The 10,608-nt window shown below is 38.5% G+C and overlaps 1 protein-coding gene across 2 annotated transcripts in view; it reads left to right on the top strand.

The window, feature by feature from the left end:
• The first annotated feature begins 580 nt into the window (after positions 1–580).
• The window catches only part of tll1 (tolloid-like 1), a 65,181-nt gene continuing 55,153 nt past the window's right edge, over positions 581–10,608 (top strand). Inside the window, exons 1-3 of one of the 2 annotated variants that reach the window (XM_044191479.1) lie at positions 581–767; positions 6,225–6,310; positions 7,239–7,303. The gene's annotated coding sequence lies outside the window, so the exon portion shown is untranslated. The remainder of the gene's footprint in view (positions 768–6,224; positions 6,311–7,238; positions 7,304–10,608) is intronic. The other variant, XM_044191480.1, reaches the window with a different exon arrangement.

The following is a 10,608-nucleotide window of genomic DNA, read 5'->3' as shown; positions in this document are numbered from 1 at the left end:
ACCATCTATCGTAGAAAAGGTTTCAGTCGTTGTCATCTGGACACTGTTTTCAGAATCAAGACGTTTCGGCTCCCATTCGGAAGTCATTCTCAACTGTGAAAAAATGAAACGGGAACTCAGAAATTTAAGCTACTCTGTGTTACATAAGCCCTGCCCTCAGGAAGGTTCATACCATCATACCATCTACTATAACAGCATACTAGAACAATATATACTATGATTAAGTAATGATACTTATACTGTTTTATGTTTCAGTTGTGAAGACGTCCTGTAGGAATTATGTAGGATTTTGTATAACTTCCCTGTTTTTGTGTTTATTTGTTTTTATAAGGAGGCAATGATTGGGTGTGTTGTGTGTAACCTGTTGTTGGTTTATCTGTCTGGGGTAATGGGGTTGGAAGTGGGGGGTTTATTGTTATTGTTTTGTCTTGTGGTGGTCATTATTGTTTGTATGTCTATTATGGAATTATTAAACTATATATATATAAAAAAATATACAGAAAGAAATATTTTAAAGAGAGAGTGAGCACACATTATCAGCTTCACGGTTGCTAAGAGACAAATGTTTAAAGCGGGTATATTCCTGGACACTAGGGGGCAAATCAAGTTGTAAACAAGCTAACAGATACACAGCTGTCACCAAACCGCTGGTTTGATAAAGTTGTTATGGCTAACGTGTTGGAACACAGCTGCCTACTTTCACATCCAGGAGATGAAGAGCAACATTATCGACCCCCTGAAGTTGTGTTTTTGTCCACCTGACAAATGTAAGTCCAATATTATCTCTCCTTTTAGCTCTGGTTTGGTCCACACCAACTAGCTTGCTAAATGCTACCCCTTCATTAGCCTCCATTGTTAGCTAGCTAGTCGCTAACTTCTGATGATATTTGGAAGATGACAAACAGTAATGTTTATTTATGACGATTCATTCATTCATTTAATTTAGTATGGATATCAAAATACACAAAAATGCAAAGTTAAGTGTTAGCTAACGTTAACTGGTGATACACCACATTTTCAGGAATTGTTTAACATCACTGTCAGTCAAGTCTGTATTTTGAATTGCAGCTCAGCCTTGTTCTACACAATTTATTTGCTGAAAAAGTGGCATTTAAATGGCATTGCTAGATTTCTTTTGTCTGAAATAATGTAGTCAGTTTTAGTTTTTTTATTAAGTTAGTCAAATGTAAATTAGTGTGCAAAAGTACACTCATTTTGTTGAAATATTGTATGCCGGTCAAAATTCATGTAGCTGCAGGTTTTAAATATAACATTTTTTAGTAATTCAGGTTATAATTTCCGAATACATGAGCATTGTGTGCTGCCAATGTGAAGTTCACTCATGAATGACTGTCCGGACGACTTCCTCAAGAGTCAAAGAAAATGTAAACGATTGTGGTCTGCAAACTACAATGATATATTGTCAAGTTTATCTTTCAGATGACTCCCGTTAAAGTGCATCTACAGTCTTCTGTAAAAACAAGGTTAAGGTTTTACAAGATGTCTCTAGTACTGTTAAAGTACTAGTACAATAAACTGTTAATGTTAACATGAAACAATCTAGGTTCAGCACAAATTAGCTTAAATTCAATGTACACTGAGTGCTTGTTGTGAATCCGGGGCAGTGTGTCTGTATGTTTGTGTGCGCTTTAATACTTGGATCTGTGTAAAGACACATTTGAGTTCTAGACCATGCAACTGAGGACATTTTGTCATTTCAGGACATGCCAAAAAGCTGTTTGAAGGCTACAATTTGATATTAGAGTTAAGATTGAATATAAGACTAGATTAGATTATGCATGTTTATAGTGAAATTGGCTAAACAGTACAAAGTATGTGCACAGTGCAGTGTGATGCAGACTGTGATTAGTGTATAAGAACCTGTCAAGCAATTTAAAAATGTTACAGTTCAGTTATTCCCTTTGATCGTGTACCACAGCATTGTGCATGTTGCTGCATCCCAGTGTTTTAAACAAGCCAACAGCAAATATTCTTAGAATAAAATAGTCCCATCACTAAGGAAAAAAATGCCTGCACACTGACAAAAAACGTGACGAGGCTCTTCAGATGCAAGTTATACATATCCAACAGGAGTCAAAATGTGAAAGAAAAGCGGACGTTTCAATCGCAGGATGATTGGCAGCACAACTTACAAGAAACTGAAAGGGCTGCACACCCTCACAGGTGATTTTTTTTAGCTGATTAGATGTCTTCTGAAAACTGTGTGGGTGTGGACACAGTTTAATTGACATCTCTCTGACTCATCTGTTGGCTTTGTTGCACTTGTTATTACATCTATTATATCATTCTGTTAGGTACATGGAGTCCCGCACTGCACAAGTCGAATCAGCAAGCATTACTGAAAACACACGTGCTGGTGTGCAGGGCCTTTAAGTAGACTTGCAGAGAAACATCAATGCCCAATCAGGAAAAATGCGGTAAGAGGGAAGAGGTGTTTTCCATTAGCTTGTTAACTCGTCAGCTTGTTATGTGTGGTCACAGGGACGTCAGAGTATGGACAGTACATGTCCTCTTTAAGTTTTTGTCAGTGTGCGGCCATTTTCCTACGTAATGGGACTTTTCACTGTGGCTACATAAACCTTGTATAGTACTTCTTAAGAATTCAAGAGCACAAACCTTTTTACATTGCTTATTTTGCTCAGAAAGAAATAGTAAGATTAATAAATACTTAACCACATCATCCCTAATTATATAACTCTAAATATATACAGTGCCTTGCGAAAGTTTTCGGCCCCCTTGAACTTTGCGACCTTTTGCCACATTTCAGGCTTCAAACAAAGAAAGCTGTAATTTTTTGTGAAGAATCAACAACAAGTGGGACAAAATCATGAAGTTGAACGAAATGTATTGATATTTCAAACTTTAACAAATCAAAAACTGAAAAATTGGGCGTGCAAAATTATTCAGCCCCCTTAAGTTAATACTTTGTAGCGCCACCTTTTGCTGCGATTACAGCTTTAAGTCGCTTGGGGTATGTCTATCAGTTTTGCACATTGAGAGACTGAAATTTTTGCCCATTCCTCCTTGCAAAACAGCTCGAGCTCAGTGAGGTTGGATGGAGAGCATTTGTGAACAGCAGTTTTCAGTTCTTTCCACAGATTCTGGATTGGATTCAGGTCTGGACTTTGACATTCTAACACTTGGATGTTTTTAATTTTTGAACCAGTCCATTGTAGATTTTGCTTGTTTTGGATCATTGTCTTGTTGGAAGACAAATCTGTCCCAGTCTCAGGTCTTCCAGAATGGTCCTGTATTTGGCTCCATCCATCTTCCCATCAATTGTAACCATCTTCCCTGTCCCTGCTGAAGAAAAGCAGGCCCAAACCATGATGCTCCCACCACCATGTTTGGCAGTGGGGATGGTGTGTTCAGGGTGATGAGCTCTGTTGCTTTTACGCCAAACATAACGTTTTGCATTGTTGCCAAAAAGTTCAATTTTGGTTTTATCGCACCAGAACACCTTCCACATGTTTGGTGTGTCTCCCAGGTGGCTTGTGGCAAACTTTAAACGACACTTTTTAATGGATATCTTTAAGAAATGGCTTTCTTCTTGCCACTCTTCCATAAAGGCCAGATTTGTGCAGTATACGACTGATTGTTGTCCTATGGACAGAGTCTCCCACCTCAGCTGTAGATCTCTGCAGTTCATCCAGAGTGATCATGGCTGCATCTCTGATCAGTCTTCTCCTTGTATGAGCTGAAAGTTTAGAGGGACAGCCAGGTCTTGGTAGATTTGCAGTGGTCTGATACTCCTTCCATTTCAATATTATCGCTTGCACAGTGCTCCTTGGGATGTTTAAAGCTTGGGAAATCTTTTTGTATCCAAATCCGGCTTTAAACTTCTCCACAACAGTATCTCGGACCTGCCTGGTGTGTTCCTTGTTCTTCATGATGCTCTCTGCGCTCTAAACAGACCTCTGAGACTATCACAGTGCAGGTGCATTTATACGGAGACTTGATTCCACACAGGTGGATTCTAATTATCATCATTAGTCATTTAGGTCAACATTGGATCATTCAGAGATCCTCACTCAACTTCTGGAGAGAGTTTGCTGCACTGAAAGTAAAGGGGCTGAATAATTTTGCACGCCCAATTTTTCAGTTTTTGATTTGTTAAAAAAGTTTGAAATATCCAATAAATTTCGTTCCACTTCATGATTGTGTCCCACTTGTTGTTGATTCTTCACAAAAAATTACAGTTTCATATCTTTATGTTTGAAGCCTGAAATGTGGCAAAAGGTCGCAAAGTTCAAGGCGGCCGAATACTTTCGCAAGGCACTGTAACTGCTTTCCCCCCCAAGTGTATCTGAGATTGATTACAAGTCATCGGTTATTGTTGAGCTGTGAATCACAAAAAACCCAGGATATGTCCACCTGTGTATTTATTAGTGTAATTCTAGTGTGTTAGAGACACACATGGACAAATCTGAGTGACTGTGAGTTTATATGTGAATGGCATTTTGACTTTTACTGTGAATACAGGTATACAGGTACATACTGTATATCTTACTGTGTCCTTCTGTGTGTATATTTGTTTCCTTCAGCCCAAAGCAGGAATACCTTGTTACAGGAGTGTATTGTTAAGTATTCACCTCACACACACACACACACACACACACACACACACACACACACACACACACACACACACACACACACACATACAGAGCAAGGGTGGCACTTTTAGTCCAACTATGCAGTTGAATCAGCTGTTTTAGCATTAGATGCTAACTCTGCAGATCAATGGCTCCCTCGGTCTATTAGTCATACCGGCCCTATTAGCATCTGCTATTAGCATCTCCTCATCAATACCATTGATCAAGCTGCTCTGGCTTCAGGACAGACCGGGACACAGAGGAGACCGAGAGAGAGAGAGAGAGAGAGAGAGAGAGAGAGAGAGAGATTAATCTGATCAGTCAACAACAGTCAAATGTGATGTTAGACAATAGGTGATGTTTTTCAGAATGACACAAACCAAGTCTGCTTCATGTAACTTTAGTCTTACAAGAAGAAAGATGAGTATCGATTATCAAATTTGATAATGATTTGAGTAATTTTTCCAAACAAAAATGCCAAACATTTGCCGGATCCAGCTTCTCAAATATGAGGATTTGCTGCTTTTATCTGTTTTATATCACTGTAAACTGAATATCTTTGATTATTGAACAGACAAGACATCTGAATAGGTCACTTTCAGAACTTGTGATGGGTGTTTTCCGTTATTTTCTGACATTTTATGGACAAAACAAATTAATGTTTAGTTGCCACCCTAGCTGACATTGTCATTTTTCTTTAGCATTAACGAAACATTGTAAGCAGACTCCCCAGTATGCACTGTATATGGGTTAGAAACTTCAGAAACCCTTGTTTTCCTTGTAGTTTACTTTTAAAATATACAACTTCGCTGCATTTCATGAGATGATATTTCAGTGAGGTATTATTTTCCCAAATTGCTCAGCATCATTGCAGGCAACAACACACAACTCAGACAAGAAGGACTTTTTGAAAGTATACGTATACTACTTTGATATATACTTTTCAATATATCAAAGAAGTATTTTTGTTGCATAAGTGTCTTTCTTGGTCATGGCTATCATCTGTAATTTTACACTCTGGTCTGGTGTCCAGTGTGACAGCAGTCCATGTTCCTTTGTCATTACTCCTTTAATCCTGCAGATGACAGTAGTGTGCTGATGTCCTGACAATCACTGACAGAAGTTTGTCTGTGCAGTGAGTATCAGTATAGTCCACTCAGAGAGACAAATCGGTCTCTGCAGCCCCTCTGTAAGGATCCACCGCCAGGTCACGGATCATTACTTGTATGTGGATTTGAGCTCTTGCGTCATGTGGCTGTTGTTAGTTGTGGTGATTGTGGACTTGGTGAATGTTCCTCATTAGAGAGTGGTTTCCTCCTCAGGGCTCACTGACTCCCTGAAGTTCAAAGTGGCGGCAATCCCAGTAAAGTAACCAACGTCATCTAACTGGAAAAATTAAGTTATTAAAAATGTGCATGTGATCTTTTTTCATCTGATATGTAAGAAAAAGTGTACAAAGGTGAATTAGTGGCCTTGAGAACATTAAGAACTGTTGAGAACACAAAACAGTACATCTCCTCTCATCTGCGCTGTGTGTGTGTGTGTGTGTGTGTGTGTGTGTGTGTGTGTGTGTGCTTTTGAGTGTGTGCTTGGTTACTTTACTTTCAGTTAGGAATTAAGTAAGGCCAAGGATCAGTAGAGCAAACGTCCAACAATCAGTGAGACAAAACATCACTGAGTCCTCAAAGCAGAAGGTAAAAAGTAAAAAGCCTCTTAACAGCTGTGATCTACTTATATTTAATTGGTAGATCCTGAATAGTTTTGGTTTGCTTTCCCTAACCTCAAATAGTGTCAGTGTTTAATACTTTATTTTAAAAATTGTATTTTCTGTAGTTAATGTGAATCAGTGTGATTATTGCGTTGATTATTGAAAATGTTTTAACATTATTCTTTGTCTTTAAACTAAGTGAGACACTGTTAGCTTATTAGCATTAGACTCCAACATGAATTGTATTCGAGTTCAAACCCAAACCTTTTTTCCTTCTTGTCTGACTACAGGTATGATGCAGATTTGTTTTTATACATGCATCCTAGAGGAGTAATAGGTCTCTCTAACCCTGTACTCCTTATTTTTTGTCAAATGTGCTTATGAGGGCTACAAATTACACTGCAGAACTTGACTGTGATCTTCACAGAAACAAGTGGATAAGTGACTCTAAAACCGAGGAACTAACTCGGATAAACAAAACGACTCACAAGTTTTATTTCCCTATTTTAGCAAACAAATACTTAAAAGTGTTTTTAACTATCGAATATGTTAAATAAATATTACTCAGTCATAATCCATGATTTTTTGTTTATTTTCAGTACAAAGAATTATTAAGAGCTCAACTGTGAGGACAGACAATCTTGTCCACAAGTGTCGTTAATAAGATATAGTTTATTAATCGTTACAGAGGTAAATGTGACAGTTAATCGTGATATTGCCCAGCCCTACGATATACTGTAACTGTAAGGAAATTAACTATTTTGTTATGCACCGTGTGGCCACTTGAGAGCTTGTAAATTCTGTGCACAAACATGCCCACAAGCTTCAAGCTTTAGACAGACAAGAAAGAGAGCCTGCCTCTTTGTGTCTGAACGTGAACGCATTGTTGCTGATGACACTTTCTTTTCCTATAGGTGGTGCATGTTGACAGGTGTTGAACAGCTCCCACCCCTGTGAAGAATCTGCTAAACATGACTGAGTGAGTTTGTGAGTGCTTTACAAGAGCTGCTTCACATTAAATTATTTCATATTTAAAAAATGTACGACCTGGAGAAAAGTCTTTCTACAGAAATTCAACTGTCTAACACACACACACGCGCATGCACACACACACACACACACACACGCACACACACACACAGAGTCTACGGTCTACGCTGCTTATTTCTACAGTCTCTCTAAAAGGAAGCATATCTGCAGGGGCCAGGGCGAGGCCAGGGCGCACACACATACACACACACAATCCCAAGTTCCTGAAGAAGTGCTGTGTCAGCAAAGGACTACTGTTTACATTTACACACACAGACACACACACACACACACACATACATCATCTTGGGCTTTCAGAGCAGCGAGATGGTGTGAAAAGGAGGATTTGGTCTGTTATTGCTCACACTTCTTCTTTCTGTGTCACTGTTCAATTCACCAAAATCTAACTCAGCATCATCTGGTCTTCCAACTGTCATCCTCCTTTTGCAGCATTGAAAAAATGTCCAGATCAACAAATAATTTTAATATTTAGTTTTCAAATGTTGTTTGTGTCTAACTAAAAAACCTGCAAGTGGGGGGAGATTAGTTCACCTTTCTCCAAGTGAAATTTCACCACACAATAATTCAAATAAAAACAAGTAAGAAGAAGAGATTTTCACTAGAAATAAATATGTACCTACATTATGTCCACTTTTTCTCTTCTTTTTAAGTAAATAAAGGCACAATAGTTTGATTAAAGGATTTGATAAGATGAACGTTTTTGTAATTCATTCAGCAACATCTTATTTTAGTACTGCTGTAAATAGGAGCAGGGCAAACACTGATGTTTAAGGGTGCATGAATGCTTTTACTGGTTCACTTGCAATCATTACAAACTCATGCTGTGTGTACAAGTGCTGTTCAAATACACAATTACGCTCAAAGATTTCCAGAGACACCAAAAGTGTAATGTGAATTACAGGGAAATGAGTATTAAATAAACCTTTTTTTCCTAATTTTTCATTTAATGTAATGTTGCAGACAGAAAGGTATCTTGGATTTTAGTATTTCGCACAGTGTAAATCAAATAATACTATAGCTTAGCTTTAATAAAACACTTACACAATCAAATACAGAAAATGTGATGTTGTTGAACAAATAGTTCAACATTTTGGGAAATACAATTATTAATTTTACTCCTGAGAGTGGCTAGCTTAGCATAAAGTCTAAAAGCAGGGGGAAACAAGAAATAGTGTCACATTACTGCCCCTAAAATCACAAATTGTTGTTTCTACATTTGTGTTTGTGTACGGATTAAAGAAACAAGATAAATCATGTTAATTAGTAAGCTTTAGAGGTACTGGTAGGGGTATTTTTTAACTTTGGACAGAGCCAGGCTAGCGGTTTCTCCTTGTCTTTCTGCTAAGCTAGGCTAAACACCTCCCAGCACCAGCTCTGTACTTAACACACAGACATGAGAATGGTATTAAATTTCTCATCTAACTCTCGGAAAGACAGCAAATAGCGTATTTCTCAAAATGTTGAACTATTCCATTAAATACTGTGAAAAATATGCTTTATCTAACTTTGAAAGTAAGGTGAAATTTAAGGAGATTATGTGGATCATAAAGGTGTGAAAAGTCAAAGGTCTTGGACAACTGCTCCTCTGAGCGCTGCCCTACATAATTTTCCAATCAAGCGTTTATCAATAGGATACTCCAGGATATGACATTGAATCTTCTCTGTCTCCTTTTCCAGTATTCATTTCTCTTTTTTCCATCTTTTCCTTTTACTCCAATATGCATCCTGCATTCATTCTTCTTCTCCCCGGTTGGTTAAATCTGGTGGCACAGACACAAAAGCGATCCGTGTCATCTTTCCAAACGCACGATCGGGATCATGAATGTGAGCCACAAGCTGGCACGTGCACACCCACGCAGTCACGCCCACATGCACAAACACACAGGAGGCAGCGGAGGAGAGATGAAGGTGGAGAATCTGAGAGGTGCAGAAAAGAGGAAATAAGAACAGGAGAGAGAGAATGGCACGCACGGCTTGGCATTTAAACAGAGGATTTCCTCTCTGTACCTCATCTTCCCTCCGCGCTCTCTGTTTACATAAGGAGAGACTACTTCATATAGCTTGTATGAGAGTCCAGGAGTGTGTTTGTGTATGCATGTGTGTGTGCTCTCTCCACTAACACAGGACAGTAACATCCATCATTTATATTACATTTTCTATAAGTTTTACACTGTATCTTCACATTTCGTGGAAGTGTGAATCAATGACTTGCTTAAGAAAAAAAAAGCTTGATATTCCCTTTAAACTTTCACTTAAGTTGCTTCAAAGTGAAAACCTTCTTGTAGTTTTTTGTTTATTTGGCACCAGTCAAATTTAATAAGTGATAAAGAAATTAAACTGCTTAGACATTTTTTGGAGCTACTAAACAATATCTAAGCATTATCATCCTCTGTTGTACTCTGCTGTGGTGTCAGCAGTGACTGTCTTCCTGTGGCATTTTAGCCAAAAGGTGATGGATGTCTCTGGCTACCATTTTGCTCCCTCAGGGGGAATTTCATAAAAAACCTAAAACACTATCAGAGTCAGCAGGCCTGAGAGAAAACATAATATTCTTTTTTTCTTACCTCTGGTATTCTTATCATTTCTGCCCTTCCTCTGCCTCCACCTTTTATCAGCTGTCTAATGTTTCAGACAGCATACCTTGTAGAAAAAAGTTGCTAGTTTGTTGTCAGCAAAATGGTAAATTGTCTTTGGCTTCATCACACAGCATTAAAAACAACACAAGACAAGTGATGAGGACAGACATCAGGAACATAGCACCAACAAAAACATGGCTTTAAAAGACTCGGATATAGTTATTTAAGAAAATAGGGGCTGGATGCAAAATCCAGTTTGTGAAAGTGTCATAAAGAGTCTATGCATTCAATATTGTAATTGCATTTGACTTGAATGACTTGATTCACATAATTTTAGTGGCTCTTTCTTGTGGGTGAAATCACCTTCTAAGGGTGGGAAGGATCATGGGGTTGTAGGGACAGCAGTTGCTACCATGGGCAGGTGAGTATGTTTGTTGTGTTCAGTCAAAATCCCGCCGCTGTTATGATGGCTACAAAATAAAGAGGCATCCATGGTGTGGAGTTCTTAATTTACCATCCAATGTAGCGTACTGTAGGTCCTCATCTTACCCTTAAGGGACATTGGAGGTAAATTCACCGGCTTACTAGTCCATGCACTGTCCCGTGTCTTTGTGTTTCCGTTCCCTTTGCAAGACGAGTGATTACATTAGCAGTAACG

Source organism: Siniperca chuatsi, linkage group LG3, assembly GCF_020085105.1.
Source record: "Siniperca chuatsi isolate FFG_IHB_CAS linkage group LG3, ASM2008510v1, whole genome shotgun sequence".
NCBI lineage: Eukaryota > Metazoa > Chordata > Actinopteri > Centrarchiformes > Sinipercidae > Siniperca > Siniperca chuatsi.
Note: the sequence above shows the minus strand (reverse complement) of the source record. Positions and strands in the feature narration are given on the sequence as shown.